The sequence below is a fragment of the Syngnathus scovelli genome, chromosome 8 (assembly GCF_024217435.2).
Source record: "Syngnathus scovelli strain Florida chromosome 8, RoL_Ssco_1.2, whole genome shotgun sequence".
Classification (NCBI taxonomy): Eukaryota; Metazoa; Chordata; class Actinopteri; order Syngnathiformes; family Syngnathidae; genus Syngnathus; species Syngnathus scovelli.
Genome location: NC_090854.1, coordinates 17,721,915 through 17,737,583, shown reverse-complemented (window position 1 = coordinate 17,737,583; position 15,669 = coordinate 17,721,915). Strand labels below are relative to the sequence as shown.

The window sequence follows — 15,669 nt, the reverse complement described above, 5'->3', positions numbered from 1 at the left end:
ACATTTTATTATGACATGCACTCTTTGCGTCAACTGATGAAGCTAAGCCACATTGAAGAAGACACGAGCTGAAACGTCAGCATGTCAAAGCCAAAAGGTAAGCAGAGCTGCATCACATTTTCTTGGAAGCACACAAACTGATATGTTTTCTCTTTTCCAAGATAACGCGTTTATCAAGAGTTGTGAAGATGTCTCAAAGAAGGTAAGTCGAGTTGCATTTATTGGGCCACACATCTCATTGAATCATTTAGCGACGTGAAGTGCTGCAAATGGAAAGGAAAATACAATACTGTCCGTGCCATCTTGTTTGGAGCCAGTTATAGTCGTCATGGTAACGAAATGGGGCGGGGACACGGATCGCCCCCGCTATCAAGCTGTGCTTTTTATTGGCATCATTATCCCAAATATTTCCTTTCAAAGATGCTCTGTTTCTGTTGTTTTGGGCTCTGTGGAGCCATAGCAACTAAAACGCTGCGTTGATCGTCTGCGCTCCCACTTTACGGTTCTCTCCATAAGTGGAAAGGCGAGCAGGAAATTGCCAAGTAGGCTCCCGTTGAGCGGGCCGCCGCTGCCATTTCCTGTCACTTTGCCAGCCTTGACAGATGTTTGCAAGCGCCACTGCGAGTTTATCTTGGACTGCTCGAGAAAGTCTGTCCGCCTGTCCATCGGTCCATCCATCCATCCATCCATCCAGCCAGCCGTGATCTTAATGAGGACAAGCGCTGTTGAAAACGGACGGGTGGATTTCTTTGAAGGGCAGTTGTTGGCCAAATTAGAAGAAGCCATTAGTGAGTCGGCAATGAGCAATTACTTGCAAAGTGGGAGGCTGTGATCATCCAAATTGGATTTAGAGGACATTTAGGAAATTGTCGCAGTAAATGCTGTGGAGTTGCACCCCGTTGCAATTATTTCCAAAGCAAATAGCTCTCGTCCACCCGCTGGCACTCGCCTTTGCATTTATAGGAAGCAGCCCAAGGCACACACACACATGGTAGGACACTATTATATCTTTTCGAAAGTCGAGCAGACGCTGAAAAATTCCTCATGTTCTTAAACCCACAATTTGTTTCAGCTAAGCCAATAATAAAACTGAGGTAATAGTTTTTGTCAATGAAAAAAAAAAAAGGGTGTGAGAGAACACATGGCGTCACTGTCTTTAGAAAACCAAGACTTAAGTGTACCTAATGGGGTGTCCGTCCACGCTCCGCCAATGTGACGTCGGCAGCCGCCAATCAATTCCACTGATCTCCGAGAGGCTCCGCCCATTCCGGAAATGGACGAAGCGTGTTATGACAGCTGAGTGGAAGAAGAAGAAAAAGGAGTGAGTGGGAAAAGTCGCATTTGTGCCGACCAACTGATTTGATTTCGTTCTTTAAAGTTCGGGTGATGCTCCCGGAAAGCGGCAGAGGAGCCCCAAAGGGTGCAGGCAGGCTGTCGTTGGCACAAAATGTGAGCGCGGCTCAGACTTTCGGCATTATTTGGACGACACAAGTTGTGTTGTTTTATGTCAAGTAACGAGCTAACGCTTGAATAGTTTGTCAGGTCGGTGTTTTGTTTTTCCTGAGGACTTTTACAAGTACCTACTGCTAATTTTAGCAGTTTGGAGACGGAGTGTACTTCAACTTTTGTATGTTGTCGACGTCATGTTGTCAACAAGCGCGGATAAATGCAAAATAGACAGTGGTAACATTTAGTTTTTAGGTTTAGCTCCCAGTTGTTTGTGTGATGGGGCCAACTTTTTTGTGTCTGTTTCCTTAGTGGATTGCTGGAGTCTTCCAAAAGTGCATCTCTGCTACATCATGACGTCACTGGAGCAAAAGAATTCCCTCTTCAGCCTTTGAGCTCTGGAGAGCAGCCTTGCTGGGTCCAAACCACTGCAGCGGTGAGATTATTACTAGTTTTTTTTTTTTTTAAAAAACAACAACTTGCAACTCATAGTTTCAACTGGTCCTTCTCTGATGTAATTTTAACCCTCACCCTATACTTGGATATATAAATATCTTATTTCAGAAAAGACTTCAAAGTAGACCCGGGACTGGTCGATTTAAAATACCTGTCATCTATTCCATTAGCATGCTTGCTTGGAAAGCCCTTGCCTCCTCAAGGGGGCGCAAAATCCCCATAGAAACCTTCATGATCTATTTTTCATGATGCCAATAGAAAACCAATATACGTCCCTTTTTCCTCAAAAGTCTCCGGCACCGTCGGCAGATGTTAAAGTCAATCAATCCTCTTTTCAAATGTTACTTTGGAGACCAACATTTGCCTATGGTTTGCCCTGCTTTGTTTTGCATTCTTTGGATTGATGTTGATCATGACAGCTTTTGGCACACACAGTCAGATGCAAAACAAAAGCGAAAGCTCGCTGTGATCCCTCTTTGCCCCGTTGCATCCCCCATCATGAAATATGAAGTTGACGAGATGAAAGAAAGGAAGGCGCTTATTGGCCGGGAGCGCTAAAAAGCAGACAAGGGGAAGATTCAACGCAGTAAAATGAACATCCAGCATTTAATGGGTGACCCTGCAGAATCGCTCAAGCTCGACTGATGCGATTTGAGGCTTGATGAATCTTTGTGTTGATCCAATGAGCTTGCCGCCGCAAAGCTCGCTCGACTTCCTATAGTTGGCCGTAGCCCGCGACGCCAACAGTAGCCCCCTTTTTGTGGAGCGAGGGGTGGGTGGGGGGGGGGCAGCGCTACGCCTGGCCGGGCCCCTGTCCTGACTTTGAACCCGATTCCAAAACTCATTTAGCAAGTGTTGGAAGGGTTGGCGCTTTGGAAAGGCATCCTTGTTTGTGGACATGTTGTGGATGTCACGCTAATGCTTGCTAATGGAGTCTATTAATGGCGCCTTGTGAAAGGAGCACGCTGTGCTGGGGCACGCTTAGCCACGACCATTGTGGACGCCGTCAACAGCCGGCGGCCCCTTTCATGCCTTTGCTCGCCTCAGCGGCACCGTATGGACGCCCGTTTGGTCGCATCGGCGCCATCGGGCCCTCGGGGCGGCCATGGATGGATGGATGGATGGATGGATGGATGGATGGATGGATAGAGTTTTTCATATATGGCGTTTTTCATATATGGCGTTTTCCATCGATGGCGTTCATATCCGCCCTTGCCCCGACAGCAGATGCCGCGCGCTCTCGCTCCGTCTCCTCTTTGGACGCGGCAAACCAGCAGCTCGGCGTCTTACGTCAGCGCACGCCAGTTGGAGCGGAAAGTGTCACTTCCTTCTTCCCTCGCAGTGGCACCTAGAACACTTTGATCACTGACTCCTTGACTTAGTCACGCTCACAACTTACTGCCTTTCTATCCAATGCTCATACATGCCCATCTTTCTTTCTTTCCAAGTCGATGTTGTGTAAAATGAGGCCGATCAAATTCTACACGTCTTCGGAGAGCGTGTCGGTGGGAAATCTTCGGCCGCTGGCGTCTGAATTATTTATGATCAATTAGAGCAGAAACCCCGGCCGGCCGGGGGCTGTCGGCACGACACGGCGCGAGTGCATTTGGGATGAGCCGTTTGGCGAGTTATGGCAAAGGAGGCCCCTGTTTACTGCTAACGATTGATGGATTTTTAATTTTGAACGATCGATATGCAGCATTTGAACAAGTATCAACATTTGCCTTTTTTTTTTTTGGGTTAGTGGGAGCGAGAATAAGACAAGAGAAAGTTAGCTGTCGTTAGTTCCCGTGTTGCTCCGCCCCTCCTCCGTCCGGTTGCTCTCCTTAAGGCCTTCTCCAAGTCCGTGACAGTTCGCTTTTTGCCGTTTGAGGAGCGCTGAAGGGCTTTTTTGTGCGCCTTAAACCTGGGTGGCAGAGGCTGGCATGTTGACACGCTACTTGGCATTTTGGACCTCTCCTTATGGCCTTGGACGCCAGAGTCAGAACACACACACACACACACACACAAAGTCTCTCATTCGCCGCCTCGTGCCAGCAGCAGTAATGGCTGGTGGGCCCTTGCGTCAATAAATAGTGATGCAGCTCGCTACCTCGACACACACAGTCAGAGAGAATCCCTGTGCAGCGTGTTGACGCCTCCAACTTTGCACAAAATGAGAGCGCTGACTGGCCGACACTATTCTGTACCGCTCTTTGTCTTTATTGACGGCAGCACAGTGGAACAATGGTTGGCAAGAGCGCCTCGCAGTCAAGAGGTCGCCAATCTTTCCCTTGCCGAGTTTGCACGTCCTCCCTGCGTGTCTTCGGCAAGTGTTCCAGCTTCAAGCCAATAAACGGATTTCAAAATGATCCGTGCTGTCAAATTGAGAGCGGAAAGGGAGTTAACTCGCAGATGTCGAGCTTGGAAGGCTGGCGTGTGTGACATTCTGTCAGGTGCTGCATCAGGCTCAGGAAATGTGTAGAAAGAAAAAAGAACAAAAGCATCTTATTCACAAGAGTGATCCGTGACAGGTGGTTGTGAATTATTCATGTGACGTGCGGGGAGCCGAGCGGGGACGTGTCGGTTTTATCCCGGGGATTTTTTTGTCACAAGGAGAAGACAACAAAATTAAGACGGCTTGCAGTAGCGCTTTGTAAAGAAGAAAAAAAAGTGCACTGTCGAGAATGAACGCTTGTGATTGGTCCTCACCTTTGCTATCTAAAGAAACACTTTGCACAGTCTTGAATTCGAGTAAAAGTCCCTCCTAAAAACAGACAAAAAAAAAACATTTCTCAGTTTTGCTGGCAAGTTTGATAGCATTACGTTCATCCTCTCACGGTGTCGTTCTGCTCAGCGGCGAGATGGAAGGAAGGCGCCAAGAGTTGATGACAACGCTCTCTTTTGGAGCACAAGGGAAGCTCTTGTCGGCGAGGACACATTATAGCCTCATTATTGTTTGCCCTCGCTTTCTCTCTCTCCCTCTCTCTCTCCCTCCCTGGTTCTCGCTCGCTGTCTAGCATATGCGCCGCTTCTTTGTGGAGGACAAACCATTGTGCTGGTGTAACTTCGCATTTCGCCGGAGAGCGCCGAGGTTCTGTGACAGCTTGACCGGCCGGCTTTGTCGTTGGAGAGATTGTGTCGGCAGTCCAGATGTCCCTCGCAAAAGATCTGCAGATTAAGTAACGCACGAGACCTCAAAGATGAACCCCAAAGGCGGCACATCTGCTGCCGTATTAGTGCACAAATCAAATTACAATCCAAAGTGGAAAACTGGATGTTTACTTCCCACCGCTGCAGTATTTGTGGACCTCCTTGATGTCTCGTTGAGGCTGTGACCACGCGAGATTTGTTGTGTAGCCTGCGGCGGCGGCGGCGGCGAGGCCGGTCAGGTGGCTCGCTCGGCGAGGATGTAATCCCGCGGCTTCGATAACCCGAAACAAAATCCAATGTTACACAATGCCGCTGAGCCCAGCAGAGCGGAGGCTTAGCGCCGGCTGGCTCTCGGCAGCCACAATGAACTTTTCCAGCCACTAATCTGCGCGGACGCCATGAAATCTAAAAATGGAGCCGCAAATCTGGACAAAATCGCCGACAGATCGGGTAGCCTCGTCAAATGCACGCAATGAGATTTTGTTCTTTGCTCGACTCAGGCTTTTCCCAGATTTGAAGAGATCTCGTATTGGTCGGATAAGTCAAGTTGGGGCTCCTTGAATTAAATGTGCCAGACGTCCATTTTGTGCGCCAAAATTTGCCGGTAGTTTTATGTGAAACTTAAAAAAAAAAAGAAAAACAAAAAGGACAACCTCTCTCTAACAAACGAGCCACAGATTGTTTACGTGCGTGACGGTTTCATTTGGGCTCTGCGGTGACATAACAAGTGAGCCCATTTGTTTTTCTTTTACGACGAACGAACAGAGGTAGCGACGGTTGTCCCGCTCGTCACCCCGGGCCGATTGTCTCGTGTCGGCATCCGTCGGGCATTTTCACACGATTGCGCCGGGGGGCGGGGACGCTCTAATGAGCGAGCATCCGTGCGGTGGCGAGACGCACTTTTCGCATGCCTCTCAATGCCATTGTAAGACGCCGCCACACACGCCAACAGCGGGCCATCCGTGGGAATGTTTGTTTGACCCCACAAAGATGCCTTCTCACACACACAGCCAGCTGGCGAGCCCAGGCTGCTTGGCCAGAAGGAAAATACCGGATATCTGTGAAGAAATAAGAAGACATGAGGCAAAATTTACAAGTGTCCGCCTTGACTCAAACATATACTCCATTTGTTGACATTTGAGTTGTTTTTGTTCAAGGCAAAATTCATCTCAGGCTTTAGAAAATCAGTGAAGTGATCACATGCCAAGTCTCCTGCTATGATGATTGATTATTCCGTGATGATTATACCCAGTGTGGTATTAAAAAAAAATAAAAATAATAATGTTATTTGAGTCTGTCAGTTTGTCTTTGTCTTGGGTGCAATCCATAGATCACCTTTTTTGTCTTTTTGTCTGCTATTTAACAAACGGCTACGACGCAAAATGAGAGTGACGAGCTTGACTTGCTTCTCCCTCAATCAAAACATCAATTTTCCTCTTTTCAGCGGGCAATTTGTTTGATTGGGACAATAACGCTTCTGTCAATGCCATTAACCGTGTGCAGACCGACCGCATGCTGGCGAAATTGGCGCCACTGTAGAATGGCCGTTTATTTACTTTCCTGATTGTATTTTCCACACTGATGTGAAGGACATTACATCTGGGTTTCTTCATCTCGTGGAAAACAAATACCTAAAGTCATTGTAGGCAAGGTTATTTCATGGACACAAAGAAAATCGAATAATAGTCAATGCGCGTAAACAATAACAATGTCAAATTCTATTTTTAGACACTATTAATAGACACAAGCAGCCCTGTTCTCCCTGCACACGTGAATCGGGTCCACAAAGGCCATTTTGTTGGGCATTGCACGGATGGATCCCAAGGGGGCCCCTCACCTCTTTTGTCCGCCCCAAATCAACAGTGGCCTGCCACCAATATCCAGCCCAAGAAAACCCAGCAAATCCAAAAGAAAGACAAATATGGCGGATGACTTGGCCTCGTTTTTTTGGGGCGGATTTGCCTGATGCCAACAAACAAATTCTCATGTGATGCTCCATTCTGAATTGTGTCCAGTCTTTGTCGGCGTCTTGTAATGCAAGCTCCGCCCCCTCGTTTTGTCTCAAATTAACGATCCCGGGCACTTGGCTGGCTGCTGAAAGCCTCCAAATTGAGCCGGCGTCCGCGTTGCTTAATGGACGCCGGCCGGCCGGCCTGCCGGTGCACACGGCGACCTCAAAGATGTTTTATCCGCCATCATGAGGGAAAAATAAACCATCCGCCAAATTAGACATGAAAAGTTTCCCTTTTAACCTTGCATTTTATTTTGCATTTCTATTGCAAATGCTGTGTGACTCACTTTTTCTCCCGGGGCCGCCATGAGTCACCCGACAAGAGACAAACGCGTCGGTAGCTCGGAAATTGCCGCGGCGTCCTTGCGAAAAGGTGCTTCGCAAAGATGACTCCGCTCCAGAGTGGATTAGTGCTACCGATGAAGCTTGTTGACATCAGATGGCGGGGGAACTCTCCGTCCATTCGCACGGCTCACAAAAGAAGCTCAGGCAAACCCAAAGTTGGCACGTACGGCCGGGAAAAAAAACAAACCCGCTAAACCCAAAGCAAGTATCCCCTCATGTTCCCTACAGATTGAGCGGATGGTGCCAAGAACATTATTATTTTTTTTTCTTTTCCAGCTCAGCCCAGCTCAACTATAGAGGAAGTGAACGATCGGACAGATAATCCCCACCGAGTCTTATTCGGGTGACATGTCCGCTCGACGCACGCTCGTTACGTTTTCCTCACGTGGATATCTCACGTAGCGGGGCGGATTCAACGGGCGCTGGGAATTAAGACAATCCGGCCTTTCTTCTTCTGGCTGGCGAGCGAGCTTTTCAATGAATGAAGGTTTTTGATGTACCCAATGAATCCGTGTCAACGCCTTTGCCAAAATACACCGGCGTTTGAAAGTGCGGGCCTTCGGAGTCGCCCAAATAGCCGCCGTCAGTTCACATGCGGACCTCCAAAGCTCACCCGGCACCCAGCTTTGCCAAAAGGAGCCCGACGCTAAACATTGATCGGGGGAGCCGGCCGATTGACGTCAGAGGGCAGCCACATGTAATAAATTCCTCCCTAATTACTGTGGATGCATTGTACCAAAAGGCCCCTTCCAATTTGCTGCTCCACACGTCATGTTCTTGAAGGCCTCCTCCGCAAACGCCCCTTTGTGATCTTTGCCAGGATTTGGAGAAAGCAAAAGCTTCTGCCGCCGCTACGTTCAGTTGCCGCTTTTCTCGCTTCACCTGCTGCGCTCTTGGAAGACCAAATTCTGCATGTTTCAATGCAAACTTTCTGACCCTCGTGGCGGAATCTGCCATGTGATGTCCACATGTGTCCAAACAGAGAGGCCCTTCTGTCTTCCCGCTGACCCCTCCACTGCGGAGGTCACGGCACATTTTTCTCCGCTTTCTTTTCCACACTCGCACGTTTTGGGCTGGGCCCACTCGGGAACTGGATTTGCGGATTGGCGTCAAAGCATCACGTTTACTCGAAAATGGCATGGATTAGGACTAAATGCCGTGGATGGCATGTCTCGCAGCATCCAGGTTGCTCGGGCTGGCGATGGGGCGGGGACTCGCAGCCTCTCGGCAGCTTTCTCTGCCATCTCCCCAAAGGTGGAGCTTTCCTCGTTCCCGCTTGTGGGCCAACTTGTCTCCTTGCCAGTCACGGCTGGCTTGGCGTTGGCCGCCTTTCCTTATTCCATGTGGCGTTCACGTATGTCTACCCGCAAGAAAGTCTGTCTCGGCCTTCCAGTCGACGTGTTATTTTTATCGACCGCACGTGCGCCGATGATGCCGTTTGTCGATTTCTGCTTCTATCAGACATGAGGAAGAAGGCCGGCCGCATTTTTTTCGGCACCGCCCCTTTGATGAAATCCTCTCCCGGACTGAGGCCCCACGTTCGCCTTTGCGTGTCTTTAAGCCCTCAGGCTGCTAACACCTCTCGAGTTGTTTGTTGCGGTTGCCACGGAGACGGTCCGTCCCTCCTCTCCATTCCTGTGTGTCGAGGCAAAGAACCCTTGACCCCGTCTTCCTCCCCGCTCGTCAATGACGTCGAGCCGGACGGCACGGAAAGCTCACGTGGCGTTTCCTTACGTAGTCATCTGCACTTCTTTTCAGCTCTTTCTTTGTGTCCCATCTTGACTGGCTTCAGTGCAATGAAGTGATGACACTTTTGTGTGTGTGTGTGTGTGTGTGTGTGTGTGTTTCCATCAAGTTGTAGTATTGCCTTGCGCCATCTGCTCAGATGCAAAGTAGCAGCAGCAGACTCCTACTTGTTCCAGTTGATAATGGCAAAACATAGTACAAGTCATCTCTTTGTGTTTTTGTTAACGCGAGGCCGGGAAACAAAGAAGCCAGGCTGAGCTTTGAATTTCCCAACTTGTGCATTTTGTGTGTGTTGCTGTGCAAGATGTGAATATTTAATCCGGTGCCTCCTTCTGCCATGTATTAATCATGGCGCGGTCTGCTCGGGCTGAAAATAGCGCCTAGCAACCCTAGAAAATGTGTAGCCTTTGTGTGTATTTTCTGCTCTGTTGCTTGTTCATGTGTGACATATAGCACACGGTCTGCCCCCCTGCCCCCCCCCTCCCTTGCCCGCCGCACTCCGTCTGACTTCAGGGGGAGGCTGGCAACGGTGGCGATGGTCTTTGCACAACACATGTTCACCTTTTAAAGAGCTTCTCGCTCGTCTCTAATTTTGGAAAGCAATATTTTTGTTCTGTACCAAGGCCCACTTTGGATTGAGGTTCAAGCTTTTTGATTTGATTCGATCTAATATTCCACCTAAAAACCAAACAAGGTTAAGTGGGATAATGGTGGGACGGACGTAGAGGATAAAAGCTCCGTTTGACCTTCATGGGCCTCTCAAATATGTCCATAGAACAAAAATATACTTTTAGCGAAGCAAATGAAAATAAAGGGCCTAAGAAATATTCGGCGTAGCCTTGTATTTGTGTTGGAATGAAATTTGCTCGAGGCGGGACAAAGGGCGAAATTGTCCAACTTCGTTTTGGGCGTTCAAATTAGAAGACAGTCGTTGTTGCACCGGTTGCATTTTCACGCTGCTGCGAGCGAGGCCAGATGAATTGAGCAAACGTACGCTATGAAACGCAAGAAGCCTTAAGAGAGAGAGAGAGAGGGCCCATCTGCCCACTGCGCCTTTCTTACTGGGTCAACCTACATGATATGATATTGCGCAACCTAGCCACTGCCGATCTACCCGAGGTTTGTCCTGTGTTTATGATCAACACATTTTGACTCCGGAAAACGTTGCTATATTTGCAGGCCGCTTCACACCTAGTTAATGTGACACCATGTCATTTATTTTTTTCATTTTTTTTAATCGTAACGCTCTTGTGGAATGATTCTGCCCGATAACCACGTGTGGTGTGTTTATCTCGTGTGGCGGAGGAAATACTGATAAGGCACGGATGGAGCAGATGGTTACTAATTCTGCTCGTCACGTGCAACTACTATATTGTGCAACGCGCATACGGCCGTGGATTGTCTTGCCAGTCTGTTTATGATCTATATTGCCAGGCAGTCACGTGGCGCATCGCTCAAGCCGCACTCAAACAAATGACACGGTTGTCATTGGTCGCCGTGCATATTACGCATGTTGTTGATGTTGTCAACTTTGACATGAGCCCCATATATTCAGATTTATAATTGATATAAACCTGTCAGAAATTGCAATCGAATACGGAGTCACCTTTCTATCACCCTGTCGACGTCCATCCTGTGGGCAATCTCTCAGATTTTGCTGGCCGGCCGGCCGGCCAGCCTGCCTGCCTGCCTGCCTGCGATTGTGCAGCTTAAAATACACTTTTGCCACATGCCAAAAAAGCTTTCTCCCACTCTGCACAAATTAGCAGCAGCAGCAGCCCACACGCTACTGACACATAGCAAGCTATCAGAGCACAGACGCCGCAAGGATTGAGGAGGAAGGTGGGAGAAGAAACTAGACGGGCCAGAAGACAGCCACGCGTTACATTGACATATTTTGTCAGCCAAAATGTACAGGTTGTAAAGTCACCAAACATTTGATTCTCTCTATGAAAATATAGAAGCAGCACCTGGTGTGCAAAATCATTCAAAGCAATCGCTGTGGATTTTATGCACGCAAGATGGGTGAATTGGTGAGCGGCAAACTCCCAAGTCCCCTCAAGTCCGTGCTAATTGGCTGCGCTTGCAGCGCATCAATCTTCAGCTTAGCAGGGCCAACATCAGCCGTGGCGTGGCGCGCACTTCAAGCAGCCATGTTGCGGCAGGAATTCGGCCCCCCGAGCCAAACCAAACGGAATATCTGTCGGCGGGAACACTTAGGAAGAAACAAGGCTGACTTAACTAACAGCTGGCAAGCCTCCCGACCCGCCGAGCCCAGCAGAAGTGTCTGCGTGTGCGCCGGCTACACAGTGTGTCAATATTTAGAATTATTTTAAGTGACGCAACTTGTAAACGGAACGAGCAAAGGAACGCCTTTGCGAAGCTCGGCGGCTCTCTGCAACTATTTGGAGAAGCAATCAGTGACCGCAGAAAAGTCACTTTGCTCATTTACACTCATTTGCTTTGATCAATAAATAATTCAAAATAAGTCCTTCATGATTTTTTTTTTTTTCTCCCCTAAAATGTCACCATTACTGCCCAACCTTTGCATCTGGGCAGTGAACCTAGATGGGCACCTGCACGCCTCCTGTTTGATCAGCAGGGGGCCGCCCGCGTTGCCCGCGTTGCCCGCGTTGCCCTCGGGCCTGCTTGCCAGTTCTCCAGATGGGCCTGCAGAAACCCACCGCCACACCCACACGCTCCTGACCTGGCATGGAGATCCGTGCCTGCTGCCAGTTTGGAGTAGGCAGTATTCAGTGGCAGCTACCTCGAGTCCCCCATGCCCCCCAGTATATCGTACTGCAGGGGTGTCAAAAAAAAATTGTCGCAGGTCTCATCATAGTCATAGTTTCCTTCTGAGGGCCGTTCTGGCTATCCAAGCCTTATATTGTATAAGGTATAGGCTACACAACAAACGGATGAATAACTAGCTTTAAAATCAGAGAGTAGTAAAAACTGTTCAAATACTTTTAAAAGATCAGTGTTAACATAAATTGCTAGCAATATCTGTATTTTATAAAAGTGAAGACAATTTGTAACTTGAGTATTGACAGATGAAGTCAATGTGTCTTGGAGGGCCGCATAAAATGATGTGGCAGGCTGCATCTGGCCCCCGGGCCTTGACTTTGATATTTTTTTTTGTGAATTCCAATGTGAAAGTACGGCAGTTTATCACGACCCAATTATAGCTCGGAGGTCGTGACCTTCATGTCAGCATGCCTAGACGCACGCACACACAGCTGTCAGCATAATGGCAGCGGAGCAGACAAAGTAGGCTAAAACATTGTCTGCTCTGCTGGAAGACAAAAACAAGTCTGGCCCTGAGCACGCCACCATTCTTGCTAGACCTAAAACCATGACAATGAGTTTTGCTTGGGATTGACAAATATGATGATGAGGGCTGTAACATTTCCTGGATCTGTTACGCAATCTATACAGTTAGCCGTAAAATTTTAGTGCTCTTTAGAAGAACAAAACAAAGGAAATGTGACATAAAGTTTTCCTTTCCAAGTCTGAATGTTGCTTCATGCCAGGACATTATTGACTTTAAAGAGTGGCCAGGATGCTCCAGCTTTCTGGTGTCAAAAGTTTTATCACTCACGGCTGGTTTGACGCTTTGTACCAATGTTAGGTGGACGTATGTATATTGTCTACATCTGACTGCGGCGGACATTCCTCGGCCCTCTTTGGCTTCCTCTGGCTAGTTAATGCAGAGGTGTGTGTGTGCTGTGTAAAGGCTTTTAAGAACCCGAGCAGAAGCTTCTGGAAGCCATGGATAATGGATGAGCACTCGAGACCTTTTGCTTTACGTTCCCAAAGATTTTTGCTGGGCTCGTGGACCACAGAACCATCCACGCGCTCGCACAAAGCGGTTTTTGTGCGCTTGCTATTTGTCTGTCCTCTACGGCTTCGGGACGTGAAAATTGTGCCTTAGCTGTCGACCAATCAGGAGTTGGGATGTAGGGCCAGTTGTGGTTCGAGGCGCTTCAACTTCTCAAACGTGATAAGCTGCGATTCATCGCTTATCTTCGACTCAAAAGCTACGCTACTCTCAAATCCGAAGTGATGCAACGCCGCCATCTACGGGGATCTGTTTGTCATGACAACATACTTGACGAATATATTCATCTGTGGCAGTAAAGGGTGGAATTACAGTTGACAAACGTAAAAAAAAAATATCAAGAATAGATTTGCATGATGACTTACTTCATGTCCTGTTCTGTGACGTTTTGCCATTTTCGGTTAATTGCTCCAGCGTTTGCCTTTTGAGGTTACTCAAAACTAAATGTGTGCACAGGGGCAAGCGTAAGTGCCGACGGGCCGGCGTGGTCGCTGGCAGCTAATGGCTTTCGCTCTATTGCAAGCTCGGCGCAGGCCCCGGAAGGCATTAGCGTGGAAGGAGGAGAGCGTGTAAAATATGAATGAAGGGAGTTCCTCGCTCCAGAACAAAAACAAATGTGTTTTGCAAACATTCAATGAAATAAGATCTTTTCCATGAAGATGGATGACATTTTGCACATTTTCTTCTCAAAGACAGACGTTTTTCCTTTTGAAATGTCGCGTCTCAGCAGGCCACATCAGTGAGACGGCGTGACAGAAGTGGAAAGAGAATGCCTGTGTATTATAAATAACCCTAATCAATAATGAATGACAGCGCAGCTCACGTTTTCGGAGTCCCGGTCGGTACGTGACTCTCGGGGCGAGGATGAAAAAAGAAAAAAAAAAAGTCCATTTCCAGTCTCCAAGAAAAATCAAAGTTGACGTTTTGGGCCCCGAACTTTGCCGGAATTGCCGCCGTGTTTGCGTGTACATTACGAGGCCGATGGCTTTGCATGATTTATTCATCGGTGCTGTCTGCCCGGCTGCCGCCGACTTCGACATGCCTTGAAATCATTATGCCACATGCATTATTGAATGCGCACGCACACATGCACGCCGGATAACTACAGGAGATATTTAGCTGGGATATGCTCACTTACCGCCTTGTCTGGTTCTCTTACCGGCCAATGCAAATTATGGCACATGGACTCTTTAGTTTTTACCTAAAAATAAAAATGCAATAAGTGAGCATGCTTCATCACTCCGATGGACGCTCAAATCATCCCTCCCCATTGAAATGAATGAAAAGGCCATTAATTCCTTCCAGCTTCCCCAAACATCCCAACCAAATATTGAAGGCAAGGCATCTCACCCCATTTTAATAAATAAAAACACAACAAATTCGTTCCAGCCTCCCCAAAAATGCCAGCCAAAGATTATAAACAATAAACATTGTGCTTGACAGTTACAAAACAACTTTTCAAAGGCAAGATAATTCATGTCATTAAAAAAAAAAAAACAGCATAAGTACGAAATGCTCCTGCACCATTTTTGCTTTGAACATGTATTGGATGTATTCACGTCCTAACTCCTAAAGCAATGGACAAAGCAATCCTAGCCAAATCCGCAGTGATCTTTGCCCATGTTCCATGCTTCCCACTGCCTGTTTACCGTCACTTAGGTCGCTGCCGCCGCCACCGTGTCGGGTCATTGCCCTCCAGCGACGGGTCGCTTCCCCGTTCTAAAAATGAAGAGCGGCTTCGCGTACGATGTGGGCTCTTATCGAGTTTGCGGAGCTTAGGTAAGCCTTTGACGTCAGCGCTGCTGATAAGATGTTTGTGTGCGTTTAGGAATGGTTGAAAACCTGGACGTCATCCGCTGTTCTACTCAAAAATAGCTCTGGAAACGCGGCTGGCGGGCGGGCGGGCAAGTAAATACATGCACACACACGCACACACAACGGCCACGCACAGGTAAACATCAAGTCGCTAGTCACAGATGTTCTCATACTCTATACAAGCTGATAACAAAAAAAATAAAAAATTTCACACTGCACAGTTTTGTGCCAGAAACGCCCGCGATAGGTTCAAATCTCAGATCATATAATTTATTTTTTAAGCCGCCCACATTTTGTTATCATGTTGAAACATACTTAAGATCGCTGGAAATGTATTTCGATGCAAAAAAATATATATCTTCAACAGATATAACAGTGTGATAGGTGAAATTCACTATATGATGGAGTTAAAAAAATAAAAATAAAATGTCACTTAGTGGCTATAAAAAGCCTTCAAAGCTTTATATAGCCACTTTATGTCTCTTTTAATAGGAATGCAAGATTATTATTATTTTATTTTTTGAAAGCAAGAAAAGTGGTTACCACGTGAAAAGGCCGGGCAGGTGGTGCCCACTCATCAAGTGAAAGCGTCTGGACTGTTTGTTGGACTGCTGGTGGGTAGGAGGAGCGCTCTGCCGCAACTGCGCATGTGTGGACCAACTCACACACACGCACACGCGCGCACACACACACACACACACACACACACACCGAATGCGACTTGCTCTGCTCGTCATCTGAAGCGTCCCCAAATAAAAAGCAACGTCGGTCAAATCTTGACAGGCGAGAAAGCAGAAAGTGACCCCCGCAGAAAAAGAGAGAGAGAGCCAGTAGGAGGGGCGAGGGAGCCAGGGAGGGAGAGCGAGCGAGGGAGGGA

At 47.9% G+C, this 15,669-nt stretch overlaps 1 protein-coding gene and 1 long non-coding RNA gene across 8 annotated transcripts in view; one reads left to right on the top strand and one right to left on the bottom strand.

Annotated features, from left to right (window-relative positions):
• The first annotated feature begins 95 nt into the window (after window positions 1-95).
• The window catches only part of LOC125973508 (histone deacetylase 4), a 38,812-nt gene continuing 23,238 nt past the window's right edge, over window positions 96-15,669 (top strand). Inside the window, exons 1-2 of one of the 6 annotated variants that reach the window (XM_049727767.2) lie at window positions 96-202; window positions 1,759-1,882. The gene's annotated coding sequence lies outside the window, so the exon portion shown is untranslated. Of the gene's footprint in view, window positions 203-1,196; window positions 1,684-1,758; window positions 1,883-15,281; window positions 15,407-15,669 lie in introns of those variants that run through there. The other 5 variants (XM_049727766.2, XM_049727762.2, XM_049727765.2 and 2 more) reach the window with 5 other exon arrangements.
• On the bottom strand, window positions 3,333-15,457 carry LOC125973535 (uncharacterized). 2 transcript variants are annotated; one of them, XR_007483197.2, is made up of 3 exons: window positions 15,336-15,457; window positions 14,116-14,178; window positions 3,333-6,092 (listed from the first exon to the last, which is right to left on the bottom strand). It is a non-coding gene; the product is annotated as an uncharacterized lncRNA (long non-coding RNA). The 2 variants fall into 2 exon arrangements; XR_007483198.2 differs by lacking the exon at window positions 15,336-15,457 and adding an exon at window positions 14,627-14,811.